A 16634-nucleotide genomic window follows, 5' to 3' on the forward strand; every position below is an offset into this window, starting at 1 on the left:
GGATCCTGTTTCCCCGTAGTAGGAGGAGGTGGTGGCGCCAAGCTGCCTGAGGAGGAGGCAGCACTGATCAGTGAGCCGGGGAAGGGAGGCGGAGCATGTGCCCATGCATCTGCATCGCCTCCCCGCTAATGTCACCTGTGGAGTGCGGACATCTGATGACCCAGCGAAGAGGGGGCAGACAATGAGTGCTGGCCACACCGATGTAATGCGGGGTAATGTATGTAGAGGTGTGCTCAGCAGACACAGAGCTGAGCGCACAGCTACATACACTACCAGCGCATTCAAACAAAGACAAGACAGTGCGGCCCCGCTGCTACTGCCGCTGATGCAGAGGGCACATATCCACAATCCTGCCGTGGCTCCACCCCCAGCGCTGCCCAGCGCCTGACGTCACAGAGGAAATACCGGTCAGCAGTCCCTGTGACGTGACCGGGTCTTTCCTCAGCGGCGCCGCGTCTCAGAGCTCTGTAGCGCAATGACAAGCGGCTCAGCCAGTCAGGCCGCTTGTCATTGCACACTGGTGGGGGACAGCGGGCCAGGCAGCATCGGGCCGCATGTTGCCCACCCCTGGCTTAGCAGAATCTCTTAAAGGGCCAGACCTGTATCGTTTTTTACAAGTGTCCCTCCCAGAGTTATTGGAAATCCAGGACACATGTGCAGACATGGTAGTGGAAAGGGCCCACCGGTTAGGACCGCCCAGGACGGGTCAGAACGCGAGGCCACGTGTGGTGATTTTTCGCTGTTTAAACTTTCTTCATAAAGAAGCTATTTGGTCTGCTTCCAGGAGACACAGGACTCTTGCATGGGATGGTAGGGACTTGCGTCTCTTTCAAGATTACTCAGCAGAAGTATCCCGAGCTCACAAGGATTTCTCTCAGATTTGCTCTCGCCTGGTCCAGGAGGGCAGGAAGTTTGCACTGTTGTACCCTGCATGTTTACGGCTCTTTGAGGGGGACTCCTTTCGTGACTTTTCTAATGTAGCTGACACAGCCGGTTATCTGTCTGAAGGAAGGAAATCGAGACATGCGTCTTCTCCTACTTCTCCACGTTCCACATCATAGGCCCTGAGCTGGGGGTTAAATGCTTTATTGGATGGATGGCCTAGGAGTTCCGGCCGGGACTGCTCATATGCTTGCTATTTGTATGGTACCCATGAACGGGGAATAAATGCCTAAATGCTTTTCATCTAGTTTATAAGTACCAGACACCCTCTTTTCCTTAGCCTCAGTTTAATCTGTTCAGTTGGGCTGGGGGGAAGCTGGGATTCTCATTTATCTTGTTGAATGTCATTATTGGCCGGGGTGTTCTAGGGGTAAGCATGCCTAGTTTGAAGTTAGCCTTACGGATTTCTATATGGCTGGAAGTTCTTATTTCTTGGACGGTAGAGGCGAGTTACTGCCTCTTGTCCTGTTCTGTCCTTTTTTTTCTATGTGTTACCCTCTTTGTGTCCCATCTTGTCCCCCCTGTATGTTTGCTCAAGTGTCGCGGTGGATGGAACAGAGGTGGCTGGACCACCACTTCCTTTATGTACTCGTCATTACTTCATTGGGTTTATTTAGATTAGTTGCATGTCGTCTCTAGCAATTAGCACATGGAATGTGGGGGGTATAAACTCCCCGGCTAAGAGGAAAAAAATCCTTATGTATCTAAACAAGCTCCGCATGGATATAGCATTCTTGCAGGAAACGCACCTCTTCCCTCTAGAGGTAGCCAAACTTAACACACTTCGGTGGTCAGTATTGGCCTCGGCCCCATACTCCTCTAAGGCACGGGGAGTGGCCATACTGATATGAAAGTCACTATCTCATACTGTTCATTCTATAAAGGTTGACCCACAGGGTCGGTACGTTATTGCAGACGTCACAGTAGATTGCACACGCTTATTGCTATGTAATATATATGCTCAGAATAACCGCCCCAAAGTGTTTTTCTTGGATATGTTGAACAAACTATATGGTCATATAGAGTCCAACATTGTGTTAGGGGGGGATTTCAATGTGGTTTCGTCTCATGTTTTGGATACGAATGTGGCTTCGAGTCGGGGGTATAGCACCCCGAAAGTGGGTGTTCAGTATCTAACACGCCGACTGCGGGTGGTGGATGTGTGGAGGGCATGCTATCCGCTGGAACGGGATTATACCTGCTTATCTGCTGCGTATGGTACGCTCTCCCGCATTGACTACCTGTTGTTGCCAGAACACATGTTCCCCAGGGTCATGGATGCTGGGATCGAAGCTATTAGTATTTCGGATCACGCCCTATGTTGGATTAAACTGTCGGTACACGTAGATAAGGGCCCGGTGAGGCAGTGGCGGTTTCTGGCACATCTGGCTAATTCATTGAAATTTCGTAATATGTTGGAAGCAGCATGGCTAGATTACAAGAGTAATAACGCTGGTTGTGAGTCCGAGAAGCCTCTGACGTTCTGGCAGGCGTCTAAGCCCGTCATGAGAGGGGTTATTATGTCTTACTGTGCACACAGGGATAGGCAATTAGACGGCTCATACTTGGAAGCTCAGGCGAACTTGACGACTTCCTTTCAAAGGTTTAAGCAATCACCAACCCCAACTAATAGGGCTGATTATAATAATAAGAAGGCCGTTTTTGATAATATTCTGAATCACTTGGAAGCCAAGCACACTTTTTATAGGAATGCCTCCTTTCACAGATATGGTAATAAACCGGGCAAATTAATGTCCTTCTTATTGAAAGGGCGTCACTCTTCTTCGGTAATTAAATCCCTCCGCACTAGCGACGGTACTAGGGTCCGGACTAATGCCAAGATAACGGAGGCGCTGAGCTCTTTTTATTCCCAACTATATTCTCAGCCTCCTGGTAATCTGCCCAATAAAGAGGCCTTTTGGGCTAATATGAGTTTACCTCAGATGTCTGACAGCCAGGCCTCATCCCTTATGGCACCCATATCGGGGGAGGAGGTAGAAAGGGTGATTAAGGCATTGAAAACTGGAAAGGCGCCGGGACCGGACGGCCTCTCCAATGATTATTACAAAATCCTATTGCCCCACATCCGGGATACATTGCAGGTATTTTTTAATAAACTACCCTCAGATCAGGCCCTGCCTAGTTTCTTTAATTCAGCGTTCCTTAGGGTGTTGCCGAAGCCAGGTAGGGACCTGGAACTCCCGGAATCTTATAGGCCCATCTCCCTCCTTAATACGGACTATAAGTTGTTTACCAAGATATTAGCTGACAGGTTGAAGCTTGTATTGCCCTCTATTATCCACCCAGATCAGTCGGGGTTCATTTGGGGCCATCAGGTGGTTGTGAATATCAGAAAAGTTTTAACTGTAATGCAGAGGTTACAGAATTCCTCAGATACGGGCACCAATTTTATCCTATCACTTGACGCCGAAAAGGCATTTGATATGGTGACTTGGGACCATTTATTTGATACACTACATAGGTTCGGGGCCCCGTCTGCCTTTGTAGAGGTGTTGGTCCGCTTGTACAAAGACCCTGCCACGCAGGTATTGGGAAATGGCTATATTTCTTCCCCCTTCTACATTCAGAGAGGCACCCGCCAGAGTTACCCCTTATCCCCACTGCTGTTCGCTCTGGCCCTGGAGCCACTGGCGATAGCCCTCCGTGACGCGTCTTCCTTTAGAGGCATTTCTGTGGGCAGGCTGGAGGTTAAAATAGCACTGTTTGCTGATGATATGTTGCTGTTTATAGCTGACCCCAGCAGGTCAATAGGACCTATAGTTTCCATCATTGACAGCTTTGGATCCTTTGCGGGTTACATGGTTAATCTTTCCAAATCGGAACTAATGCCTCTATCGGGAGATGCATCTTTTTTCAATAGGCACCCGGTTTTATCCCAATTCCCTAGGACCCAGAGTGCTCTTAAGTATTTTGGGATAATGATCCCTACGTCACTGGAACTGCTATACGCAGTTAATGTTGCACCGGTCCTGACGGCTGTTCGGGTCCTCCTTGACGGGTGGGTTAATTTGCCTTTGTCCCTGATGGTCCTTAAAAGCGTGGTGTTCCCGAAACTCTGTTTTGCAGATGCTGCCATTTCGCCTTACAAAAAAAGACTGTAAGTCGGTAAATTCCATGTTCTCTAAATTTTTATGGGGAGGGAAGAAACCTAGGATTTCTTATGCTAAACTTCAGTTGCCAAGGGCGGAGGGGGGGCTGGGAATCCCAGACTTGGAGGCGTTTAGTAGAGCAGTGATGTTCTGTTATGTCACGGACTGGTTATGGCAGCGTTCCTGCAGTAGCGGATCTTGCCACGGGCAAGCAGGACTTTTGCCCGGGGCGCCGCCTTCCGGAGGGCGCCGGCGCCGTCCGGAGGGCGCCGCACCGTGGCAAGATCCGCTGCTGCTGTGGTGCCCGCCGCTGCCCGCTGTCCTGTGAAGGGAAACTAGATGCTACGCGTCTAGTTTCCCTTCGTGGGCTGCCTGCTGTGAAGGGAAGCTAGACGCTAAGTGTCTAATTTCCCTTCCTGGAGAGGACCTTAACTGTAATGATGTGCGGTGCGCGTTGATGTCATCGCGCACCGCACAGCAAAGGTCCTCTCCACGAAGGGAACTAGACGCTTAGCGTCTAGTTTTCCTCTGCGTGGAGAGGACCTTTGCTGTGCGGTGCGCGATGACATCATCGCGCACTGCACATCCTACTACAGTACAGGGGGCGTAACTGACCACGCCCCCTGTATGAAGCCACGCCCCCTAATGCCGCCCGGGGCGCAAGAAGCCCCGGAACCGGCCCTGCGTTCCTGCTTTACCAATTATACATTGGAGGAGGAACTGTTTGCACCCTTCTCTCCCAGCGCCCTCCTTCACACCCCAAAGAACAAACTGACGGCATCACTTAAAACGAATATTATCCTTTCTGATACTTATGGAGCCTGGCACTATTCCAATTCTAAATTACATAGACACCCGACCTCCTCCCGATACACAACTTTCTGGGGGAACCCTTGCTTCAGCCCGGGGCTGGAAAATGCTAACTTTAAGCAGTGGCGGGAGCGGGGAATTTCGTCTATTAGAGATGTATTTGACCCTGGTGGACGACATATGCTGTATCTTTGAGGAATTGAGGTCCAGATATGGTATAGCAAATTCAAATTTTTATATGTACCTGCAAGCCCGACATTTTGTCACTACTATGGTGGTCCCTATGCCCTCGCCAGACATACAGGATCCGATAGCCACTCTCCTCACTCTCACGAATGCCTCTACTTATCGTCTATCATATTATTATGATCATTTACGGGTGGTGCAGGAGGAAAAGCTATGGAATCGCACGATTTCTAATTGGGCGGGGGATATACCAGATTTCCCGGCGCAATCAATCCTACTGAAATCCTGTCAGTATACATTTAAATATTTACATTCGGCTCAGCTTCAGGAAGTGTATTTTAAGTTATTACACAGGGCTTATATAGCTCCAGCCCAAAGAACACATATGATCCCGGATGGGACAAGTGAATGCTTAAAATGTCACGTGTCAAGGGCCTCTTTCTTTCACTGCTTCTGGGCATGTAGGAAGATTGCTACGTTTTAGAACAAAGTTATTGTATTCATTAATAGAACTCTCTCATTGGGGGTTGCCAGAGACCCCATAGCTTGTTTATGCAACTGTTTTGAGGGTTGGCCTCTTGGCATAGATAGGAAGCGAGTCACTCCCATTCTCACGGTTATTCTCACGGTGGCTAACAAAGTTATTCTGAATCATTGGACGAAAAAGTCGTCTCCCTCTTTAGGGGAATTAAAAAATGTGCTTTTACGGGTTCTCTATTTCGAGCGCCAAGCCACCTTGCCAGACATTGAGAGGGGGGTTGCTCGCTTTTATTCGAAATGGGAGCTTTACATTGACAGCCTAGACATTGCAACACAGGGCCATATTGAAAGGCTCTTTGAAAATACCTCCTGGATTCTTTATAAACGAGTGGATGCTAATTGATATGTGTACACTTTGCTCTTTTGAGGCATAGGTTGTTTGTACTGTATGTACTCCGCGCGACTACGGAGTGAATTGTCTTGTCTTGTCTCCCCCTTTCCCTTTCCTCTCTTGTTTTTCCCCTTATTATTATTTTATCATGTTTATAAGTGGGTGATAATAGTTTACAGTTTAGAGTGTATGAATACAGGATATGTGGAATTAGGTGGCACAAGATGCAAGGCACTGAGATACCCGCGGTTCTGTTATAGCGGGGATGTACGTCTGTATTTATGCCTTACTTATAATTTTTCATTATGAATCACCACTGTATGTAACTCTTTACATTATGAAAATAAGAAAATAAAAACAGTTTTACAAAAAAAAAAATGTATATGGAAAAAATGTTTGCAACCGGGTATGTGTCTAAGGGCCTAATTCAAGGTTGATTGCAAAAACTTCCTCTAATGGGCAAAACCATGTGCAGTGCAGGTGGGGCAGATATAACATGTGCACAGAGAGTTAGATTTGGGTGGGGTGTGTTCAAGCTGAAATCTAAATTTCACATGGCTTTGCCCATTAAAAGAAGATTTTGCTTTTGCAATCAACCTTGAATTAGGCCCTAAATTTTGTTATTTTAACATTGTGATTTTATATGTAGAAGAGACCACGAAGCAGCAATACGCTTATTATTTTAAGGAAATGAATGGATATGTACAAAAGGCGCCCATATAACAAAGATGAGTGCCAGAAAGTGTTTATAAATAAAAACACATTACTTTATTATTCACAATTGTGACAAAATGACATATAAAAACATAAAACAAAATTGCACTAGTCCCAATGAATTCTCACCCTCTATAGGATTTGCGGTGGGCCGAAGCTTTTAAGCAAAAAAGCATTCCGGTCCCGATAGAGTTGTTAGAGCACCACCACAAAAAGCTTTTTCCTCTGGAGGCTGAGTAGGGAATCCAAAAAGTGCATTCAAGAAACGTTATCCATGTCGTTCCAAGTCGCGTTTCGGAGAAAACTCTCCTTTTTGAAGCTGGAAAAGGAAAAAGCTTTTGATTTTGGTTTAATGTACAACATATATAGTGTTACAAGCAACTGTTTAACTAAACAACTGTTAATCTATAAAAGTAAATTGTATGATTATATGCGTACTAAATAGAACCTAGTAAATATGCTAATATATTTTGACTGTGTACTGTGTATGACACTTACCGGTAAGAAATGTGTATAGTGATAAATTCCAAAGGTAACGCCAGTATTTCATCTACCTGTAAAAGAAAAGGAACAGAAGTTTAGGGTTTTCCCAGACTAAACCCTTTTGAGTCTAGACGTCATAACGTCTAGAATAAAAGTTTGGGTGGAGGCACATAAATAAGTAATTGCAATAACTCTATGCCCGTTTAAGGGATTACATCTCAGTGATAGTTCAAGCTCAACTATACCAGCAATTATTAAATCGGTCAGCATAAAGGGTCCTAATTTCTTGGATAATTAATCTGCCCCGCTGGAATTAGCAAGTGAGGAGAACCCAGCCGAGTGAGAGGATTACAAATAGCCTTTACAGTGGAGTGCCTAATACCTGTATTTGTTACACCTGCTTCTAGTCAATTTGGAATAACAAATCGTTGTACTACTACAGTGAATCCAGAGTAAGGAACTGTAGTACAAATAGGTAATAACTTAAATAGGGATCGCAACCTTTCCAGGGAAATGACCGTCCCGCAGCCTATAACTGTACTATTGTAACCTATGCAGGGCGCCAGCTCATATACGGAGTGTAGCTATACCCGTTCCTTGCAGTAAACAGTTTGGATCGCACCAGTATAACGAACAGTCCCCAATTGAACTGTATTGTATTGTATAAACAGACTTGGGGTCAGCTTCAGAAACCAATAGTGTTTATCCTTGCCAATTTGTAGTGTATGCTTTAAAGTAAGGCCATTGTATTATATGGATTTGTGAAGTATTATCTATGCTTGCATTTGTAGTCACATATAACAGATATATTCTACTAATCTAGCTTTGGGTATCCGCCCAGGTGAATAAGGTGCCGTCACAACACGGAGCGGTTCAATAAACGCGTTTATTGGTTCTCTTGTGAAGTTAACTGTTGACATTTGCAATCGTTATATAGTATTGTAATCGTTCCTAGGAACAAACACTTAACTTGCCCATTTTACGCAACTTGTGCTTTAATAAATTGATGCTTTGTTTGACTATAAAAAAGAAGGTTATAGTTTATTTTTAAGGAAGACACCACTCTCACCTCTCTGTGAAGACTCCAAAGAGGGAAAATTCTGAGTGACCGCCAAAAGGTAATTTTATCGACTTTCAGTTACATACTTACCCTTACCTCCAAACCAAGTACTTACTGGAACATCACAGTGGCACTTCTTGTGAGCCCATGGACCCTAGCAGTGTGACCACACCCCCTAATTTCAGGCATGCACCTGCACAAATGTCCCTCCTCAAGGCAGCACAAAGTTGGGAGGTATGATAACAGGCTAATAAGGGTGCTTGGAAGTGGCAGCAGAACACAAATGAAGGCTAATTAGAAAAGGGTAACACAGCGATGTGAGTGATTTCCCCACCAAAAAAAAGTGACAAACCAGGGATGGAAAGGTAAGGCGGAGGGAAAGGAAGAGGGGAGGGGGGGTGGATTTGGTGGAAGGAAGGCAAGAAAAAGGAAAGAAAATGAAGATAAATAAGGCAGGGGAGGTATAATTCATCCTACAAACTAACAACAAATCTAGTGGCAGATTTAACAATGAGTGATATTCTCGTAATCACTACTTACGACTGATAAATGGTGCTCCTGCCAATCAGCTCCTAACTGTCATTTTTCAGACACAGTTAGGACCTGATTGGTTGGAGCACCGTTTATCACTTGTAACAAGTGGTAACAAGAATATTACTCATTGTTAATTATATATTAGCATAATGTAATAACGTAAATTAAACAACAGCCTAGAAGCCAGGGCTAGGAGATAAAGCAGGGAATTATCAAAACATGGAACTATTTTCTAGTAATCTGTGACCTGCAAACTGTTCTAAGGAATAGGACATACTTGCCGATTATCTGGCTGCTCCCTCCAAAAGAGAGCAGCCAAGTCGACTCACCATGGGCGGGGACACGAAAAAGGGGGCTGATAGGCAATGTCCAGATTACTAACATTGCAAAGCAAGGGGTGGAGCTATGATGACAAGATACAGCGCAAAATGTATCATCGCCCTGCCCACTTTTCCTCTGTCTGTGGGCAGGTGTGGGTAGCTACAAAGGTAATCGGGGGGGAGGGGAGTGCCACCAACTTGCAGAGACTTGCCACCCGATTTATTAGACAGCAAGCATCCTTAACCGGCTGACACTAAAGCTGGGTACGCACTATAAGATATATCGTACGATGTGGTTTGGGAAGATACTGTATATCTTACACATTGTATAGTGTTGACTCCCGATTGCATGTATACAGAGGCCGTTCATCGCCTGCTGCCATCTGATGTGCTGTACATCAGATGTAATGAATGACAGTATGCAGATATGCATGATTGTACACTGGATCATGCAGTGTGTACGGCACGCGCGATATATAGTTACATTGTACCCAGGGCCGGTTCAAGGGCGCTCTGCGTCCCGGGCAGGAAAAGGGGCGTGACCTAATACAGGGGGCGTGGTCAGTTACGCCCCCTGTACATTGCTAGCGCCGCTTGAATGCTGAGCGGTGCGCGATGACGTCTTCGCGCACCGCACAGCAAAAGGTCCTCTCCACGAAGGGAAACTAGACGCATAGCGTCTAGTTCCCTTCACAGGAGGCGGACGGGGACGGCAGCGGGCAGCGGAGGCGGACGGGGGACACAGCGGGCAGCAGTGGCGGATCTTGCCACGGTGCGGCGCCCTCCGGATGGCGCCAGCGCCCTCCGGAAGGCGGCGCCCCGGGCAAAAGTCCTGCTTGCCCGTGGCAAGATCCGCTACTGATTGTACCGCTCCATCGGATGGGTCACACATGTAACCAAGTGAAGCTGCACCTATCCTGCAGGCCATGCACACTAGCAGCTCAGATACTGCTCACTGAATTCAGAATTTCGGAAGCTCATGGATGGCAATCCTTTTTTCCCTTGTACCGTAACATTATAATAAAGAATGATTTTTTGTTTTGAAACAGAAGATGTATATGTAACAGTGACATGCGGTGGGGTGAGGCAGAGCCTTTCCTGTCATACTTACGTTTAAACCAGAGTTTTGACTGAATAAAATATATGAAAAATGCTGATGATTTGTTTGAAATATCTTCTTTGCATTATTCTAATCATTTTTATAGCCCAAACTCTGGAGTAAAAAGTCTATGGCAGGTGAGGCAGTGCCTCACCTGTGTATTCTTTCTACACATCTCTAATCAAAACTCACCAGATTTCCAGGAGTTTATAATGCTGCACCTGTGTATAATGCCCAGATGTACCCTTTGGCACATATATTGCATGTATATCTGGCTCTGGGGTTAGCCAGTGCCTCCTAAGCCATTTAGCTCACTGCACGTCCCTGATTATGTAATTGGAACCAAGCTGCTTATTATGAACATGTAAACAATCACTAACTACTGTAGCAAGTTGGAGCCTGAATTACAGTAATACAACAAAATATACTGTTCCTCTGAGGAAGAGGTTGAGACGAGGCTGTAATATGTCTTTTGTTCTCAGGTCCATTTGTACTTTTAATGGAGAAAACTGCAGTGTGTCTGTGGCAGAGAATGAGACTGCGTCCTCCATCCTTCAGGACTGAGAGATGATCTGCCTCAGTGAGCAGTGGCCCCGCCCAGCTGCTAGTGTGCATGTGATCTGTGCACAACCTGGCCTTCTGAATCAGGATGCTTGCTGCCCAAGCTCACTAGCTGTCACTAGGTGGCAATCTCTCAAAGAACAAATACAGTATGACAGGGCGAGAAGCTCTATCTCATACCTCCCAACTGTCCCGATTTTGGCGGGACAGTCCCATTTTTCATGGTCTGTCCCGCTGTCCCACCCGCGGGTCGCAGTGTCCCACGAGTGGAGGGGGGCAGTTGGGAGATCCCCCCTGTCACTCGCTGCTCTGAGGAGAGCAGCGGTGAATAGACGCTGTGCGCATGCGCACAGCGTCTATTCCTGGCAGAGAGGGACAGGGGGCATGGCCAGCAGCTCTCACAGTGCTGTCCATGCCCCCATAATGACGAAAACGGGAGCGTGGCTTGCGATCGCGGCACTTGCCACGAGGCCACACCCCCTTGATGTCCCTCCTTGGATGCCGGCAAAGTTGAGAGGTATGCTATCTACACTAACTTATTGGAGCCCATTCGGAAAGACCTTAATATACTATATAGGCAAACAGGTGTAGACCTCTCATACAAATTACAGGACCTTGGGGTCTATGTGGGTCATTCCGAGTTGATCGCTCGCTAGCAGTTTTTAGCAGTCGTGCAAACGCTAAGCCGCCGCCCTCTGGGAGTGTATTTTAGCTTAGCAGAAGTGCGAATGAAAGGATCGCAGAGCGACTACAAAAAAAAAAAAGTGCAGTTTCAGAGTAGCTCCAGACCTACTACTAGCTTGCGATCACTTCAGACTGTTCAGTTCCGGATTTGACGTCACAAACACGCCCTGCGTTCGCCCAGCCACGCCTGCGTTTTTCCTGGCACACCTGCATTTTTTCGAACACTCCCTGACACCCAGAAACTCCCCTTTCCTGTCAATCACTCTGCGGCTGCCATTGCGACTGAAAAGCTTAGCTAGACCTTGTGTAAAAATACTTTGCCCGTTGTGAAAGTACGTCGCCCGTGCGCACTGCGCCGCATACGCATGCGCAGAAGTTCCGGTTTTTCATTTTATCGCTGCGCAGCGAACATTTTTATCTAGCGTTCAACTCGGAATGACCCCCCATGTACTAAGCCTTTGAGAAAGTGGATGGAGATAAAGTACTAGCCAATCAGCTCCAAACTGTCATGTCTGTCAACTGTCACAACTGGCTGTGTTCGGGAAAGTTAAGTTACAGTAGGAGCTAGTTGGTTGGTACTTTGAGGGACATTTACTAAGCAGTGATAAATGCAGAAAAGTGAGCCAGTGGAGAAGTTGCCCATGGCAACCAATCAGCACTGACATAACATCTATAGTTTGCATACTATAGAATGATACAGAGCTGCTAATTGGTTGATGGGGCCACTTCTCCACTGGCTCACTTCTCCGCTCTTATCACTGCTTAGGAAATGTCCCCCTTTATCTCCAAGATTTTCTCAAAGGCTTAAGGCCAGTACTCACTGGCCTAAAATACAGAGTGTCCCCAGCGCAAAAAAGGATAATGGAAACTAAAAAGACTTTGATTGTCCAATGAATATTTTATTAATAAAAATAAATAAAGTATTGGTATAAATCATGCATTAAAAATAGACTATATGTGAACAACCTATTACCGGTAAACATGAACAAAGACAGACTACAAGCAACATATATTATTGTGTGTAGTAGTGGGCAGAATACCACAGGATACAGTACTAGTGGATATACACACTCTATATAGTAGCTACCACAACAAGAAAAGGGGAGAAAAGCACTGTGTAGCGACTTATTTCCTCTCCTATATTTATTTGATCCCAGTATTTATTGGGAACTCCACATCAGGTGATCTTCAAGAATATTTATCTAGATCAATGTCCCATATCTGATGATTCCAAAAGAAGGGGACTGAGAGTTGTGCACAGTCATAGGTCAATTAGGACCGCAGGGATAATTCCGTAAGTCTTAACAGTAGCGACTGTCAATACTTTATAGGGTCTCTCCACAGCAGTTCAAGTGTATGATGTCCGTGCTGAAGGTGTCCCAAAGATGGATCTGGTACGGAGTCCGCCGGCGGATACCCTTACACGCCGCTCTTAGCGCTAAGCGGCGTTGTGAGTGATCGATGTATTCTGCGCTCTACGCGTTTCACCTTGGTCAGGCTTCGTCAGGATTGGCAGATGAATCGATCCGTACCCGTTCGTCTCTTTATAGGGACCTCACTTCACTCACGGACTTGTTTCTTCCTCCCCTGTGCATTCAATCATTATGTCATTTCCTGGGAGTTTTATATCTGTGTTCCAATGCGTTCCACAGCCGAGGAACTTCCTGTATATGCGTTCCAAACGACAGTTCCTCAAATTCACTGGCTTTTTTTATTTTTATTTCCCTTGTCTAAGGAACATAAACCTCTTCTCTTATAACTTCTTTACAATTAACAACAACATAAAACGGTGCCTTTTAAAATTGGTGATAAGTAATAGATAATAAATAAGTTGATAATAAATCGATAATAAATATACCTAAAAACTTGCTAGTGGACACTAAATATTCATGAAAAAAACGTGGGGATCCATAGACAACAAAAACCCTTATTCTATATTCTATTTGTCCACTAATTAAAATAATACATGATAAAAGTAATGATAGTGATTCACCTCATCCTAACGTAGAAAGGGTGTAAGATCAAAATCTGCATTTAGTCCCTTAGGGGTGAGAGTGCCCATATGATAGATCAATTTGGTCTCTTCTTTAATTAAATATTCCTCTAACTTCCCCCCTCGCCAAGGCACAGTGATCTTTTTTAGTCCCACAAATTGTAACATATGCTGGTTACTTTGATGTTTCTCTTTAAAATGTACAGGGACACTATGATCCCTTTTTCCATTCTTGATATTACATAGGTGTTCCTGCACTCTAATATGTAGTTTCCGCTTGGTTTGACCTATATATTGAAGTCCACAGGGACAATATAATAAATACACAATCCCTGTACTGTTACAACTTATTCGGTCTCTAATTTTGTAGTCTATACCGTTTGCAAAAGATCGGACAATTTCAATAATTCTAGTAGAATTCATTCTAGTTTTCTTGCAAGCCGTACATACACCACACCTGGAGAAACCTTTCTTTCCCCCCTCATTAGATCTTAATTTGGGGTTATGATGACTTTTCACTAATGTTGATTTCAACGTGGGTGCTCGCCTGTAAACTATATGTGGTCTCACTGGGAGTAGTTCTTTCAGGACTAAATCAGATCGTAAGATGTGCCAATGTTTTCGAATGCTCTCCTCTATCCTACTGTTCTGGGCTGAGAACGTAGTGATGAATAGAACATCTTTCATAGAATTGGAGGTTTTTTGTTTATATTTAAGAAGTTCGGACCGATCTGAATGTCTAGTATCTTCCTTTATTTCTAGTAACTGTTGTTTATCATACTGTTTATCTTCAAATTTCTGAATAATGTCGTCTGCTTGTACGTCAAAAACTAAATTTTTTGAACAATTACGTCTAATACGCCTCATTTGTCCTCCCGGAATGTTCTTAATCCACATTCTGTGATGATTACTGTTTGCGTTTAAATAGCTATTACTGTCTGTGGGTTTTGTATATGTTTTCGTTTCCAGTTTGTCATTTTCCATATAGATGGTGAGGTCAAGGAAATGTATCAACTCTTCACTGATTGTACTGGTGAATTCTAAATTCACTTCATTAGCATTGATTTCTCGTATGAAATCCTCCAAATCACTTTTTGTTCCTTTCCAAACAATAATGATATCGTCTATATATCTAGACCAAAGATGTAATTTATCTTTATACTTCTCATTTGACCATATGTTCCGTGTTTCCCATTCCGCTAAGAAGAGATTGGCGTACGAGGGTGCGAATTTCGTACCCATCGCCGTTCCGGTACGTTGAGTGTAGAATGAACCATTAAAGTGGAAAAAATTGTGATTAAGGATAAATAAAATTGATTCCATAATGAAATCTATTTGTTCTTGTTTAAGAGTACCTTCTTCCATAATCCTATTTTTAACGTATTGACATCCAATATCGTGTTGGATACAGGTATAGAGAGCCTTTATGTCACAGGTTACCAAAAAGAATCCCTTTTTCCACTGTAGCTCATGCAGTATATTCAAAACTTGCGTTGTGTCCTTTATGTAACCTTTCTGTTTAACTACTATCGGTTGTAGAAACTTATCTACATAACCGGACAAATTGGCCGTAAGGGATCCCACCCCCGCTACGATTGTGCGTCCTGGGGGGTTATTACTATCCTTATGGACCTTTGGGAGGTGATAGAATATGGGTTTATTCGGATTTTTTACATCTAAAAATTCAAACTCCTGTTTATTTAAGACACCCATATTTCGACCTTTCTTGAGAAGTGTGTTGAGTTCTTCCATGTACTTGATAGTAGGATCTTTCTTGAGGAGTTGGTACGTTGTGTCATCCGTGAGTTGTCTAAGAGCCTCTTGATCGTATTTATCTCTATCTTGTATAACGATTCCCCCCCCCCTTATCCGCTGGTTTAATAACGATTGCATCATTATTTCTCAATGTATCAAGTGCCAACTTCTCTTTCTTGGAAAAAATTATTTCTTCTCATAGGTATCTTAACTTCAATGTTTTCAATATCAGTTTCCACCAGTTTCTGGAACGTTTTGATCTGTGCGTTCTTACAGTGCTGTGGAAAAAACGTCGATTTCGTTCGATGTGTTGTATGTACAAATGGATCTATTTGTGGAACCTTCTTATTTGACATCACCTGTGTATTGTTACTGAAAAACTTTTTTAGAGTCAGTTTTCTAATAAATTTATGCAAATCAATGAAGGTACTGAATTTGTCTAATGTATTGGAAGGTGCATATTTAAGTCCCTTATCTAGGACTTTGGCCTCCATTCTACTGAGTGCATAGCTACTCAGGTTGAGGATGCTCTTTTGTTCTGTCCTTTTTGTTCTTTCCTTTTTTTGTTTTTGTTGTTGGACCTTGCGACCCCCACGTTTTCCTCGCTTGTATCTGAACTGTATGTTCCTCTTTTCCTTTTCCCCTTCTCCTTCTTGCTGTTCAGTTTCTTCTTGGGTATTGCCCCTTGATCCAAAAGCTGACTTCCATTGTTTGCCAATTCTAAAAAAGCATCCATATATCTATCGGCCTCTTCTTCATCACTCTCTCCCGAGTCTGATATCTGTCTTTGGGTATCTTTTTGAACTAATGTAGATAATTTATCACTAATTCGACTAATGAGACCTTTAGTGGAGATGTTCAATTCTTCCTCTCCATCTTTCCTTCCTTTATTAAAACTGTTAATGAGATCTCTATTCGACGGGTAATTCCGGTTCTCTACCCCTCTATTTGATGGATATCTATCTCCCTGTCGATGGTGGTCCTTTTCTTCTCCCATCTTCCAGTGTTGGTCGGTCATCGTTCTTCTTATATGATGGTTGTTTCTTTCCCTCTCCAGATGTTGTCTTGATGTACCTGATCTAAGGCGGTCTCTACGAAACCCCTTGGAATTCCCATAGGGTAATCCATAGTTTCTATCACCACTATTATATGGTTTAAACTTCTGCTCCCTCTGAGCGTGTGTAGTAAGGCTATTGCCGTGTTCTTCCCTCATTGAATGTCGCTCTTCTCTCCAATGGGTATTGTAATTTGGCATTCTCACTTGTTTCCAATTCCTATAATCTCTCCTATAATCTTCTGTGTCCCGCATGAACTTCCTTCTCTTTTGATCAATGATATCCATTTCTAATCTTTTCAATTTATCTTCTGTGAGAGTCTCTAACTTGATAAAATCATCTAAGTTTTTCAGGGGCTCTAAACGTTTTCTAATAATATTACTCTCTGCTTCAACTTTCTGTAAGGAAATCTTCCTATCTTCTATGATGAGCTATATAAGCTTGTACGAGCACTCAT

At 44.2% G+C, this 16634-nt stretch overlaps 1 protein-coding gene across 1 annotated transcript in view; it reads right to left on the bottom strand.

The window, feature by feature from the left end:
* Positions 1-16634, bottom strand: part of LOC134893243 (baculoviral IAP repeat-containing protein 1f-like) — a 217664-nt gene that overhangs the window by 190482 nt on the left and 10548 nt on the right. The window contains exons 2-3 of the mRNA XM_063913674.1: positions 7132-7187; positions 6763-6952 (exon numbers count right to left, since the gene is read on the bottom strand). The gene's annotated coding sequence lies outside the window, so the exon portion shown is untranslated. The remainder of the gene's footprint in view (positions 1-6762; positions 6953-7131; positions 7188-16634) is intronic.

The sequence above is a fragment of the Pseudophryne corroboree genome, chromosome 1, assembly GCF_028390025.1.
Source record: "Pseudophryne corroboree isolate aPseCor3 chromosome 1, aPseCor3.hap2, whole genome shotgun sequence".
NCBI classification, from domain to species: Eukaryota; Metazoa; Chordata; class Amphibia; order Anura; family Myobatrachidae; genus Pseudophryne; species Pseudophryne corroboree.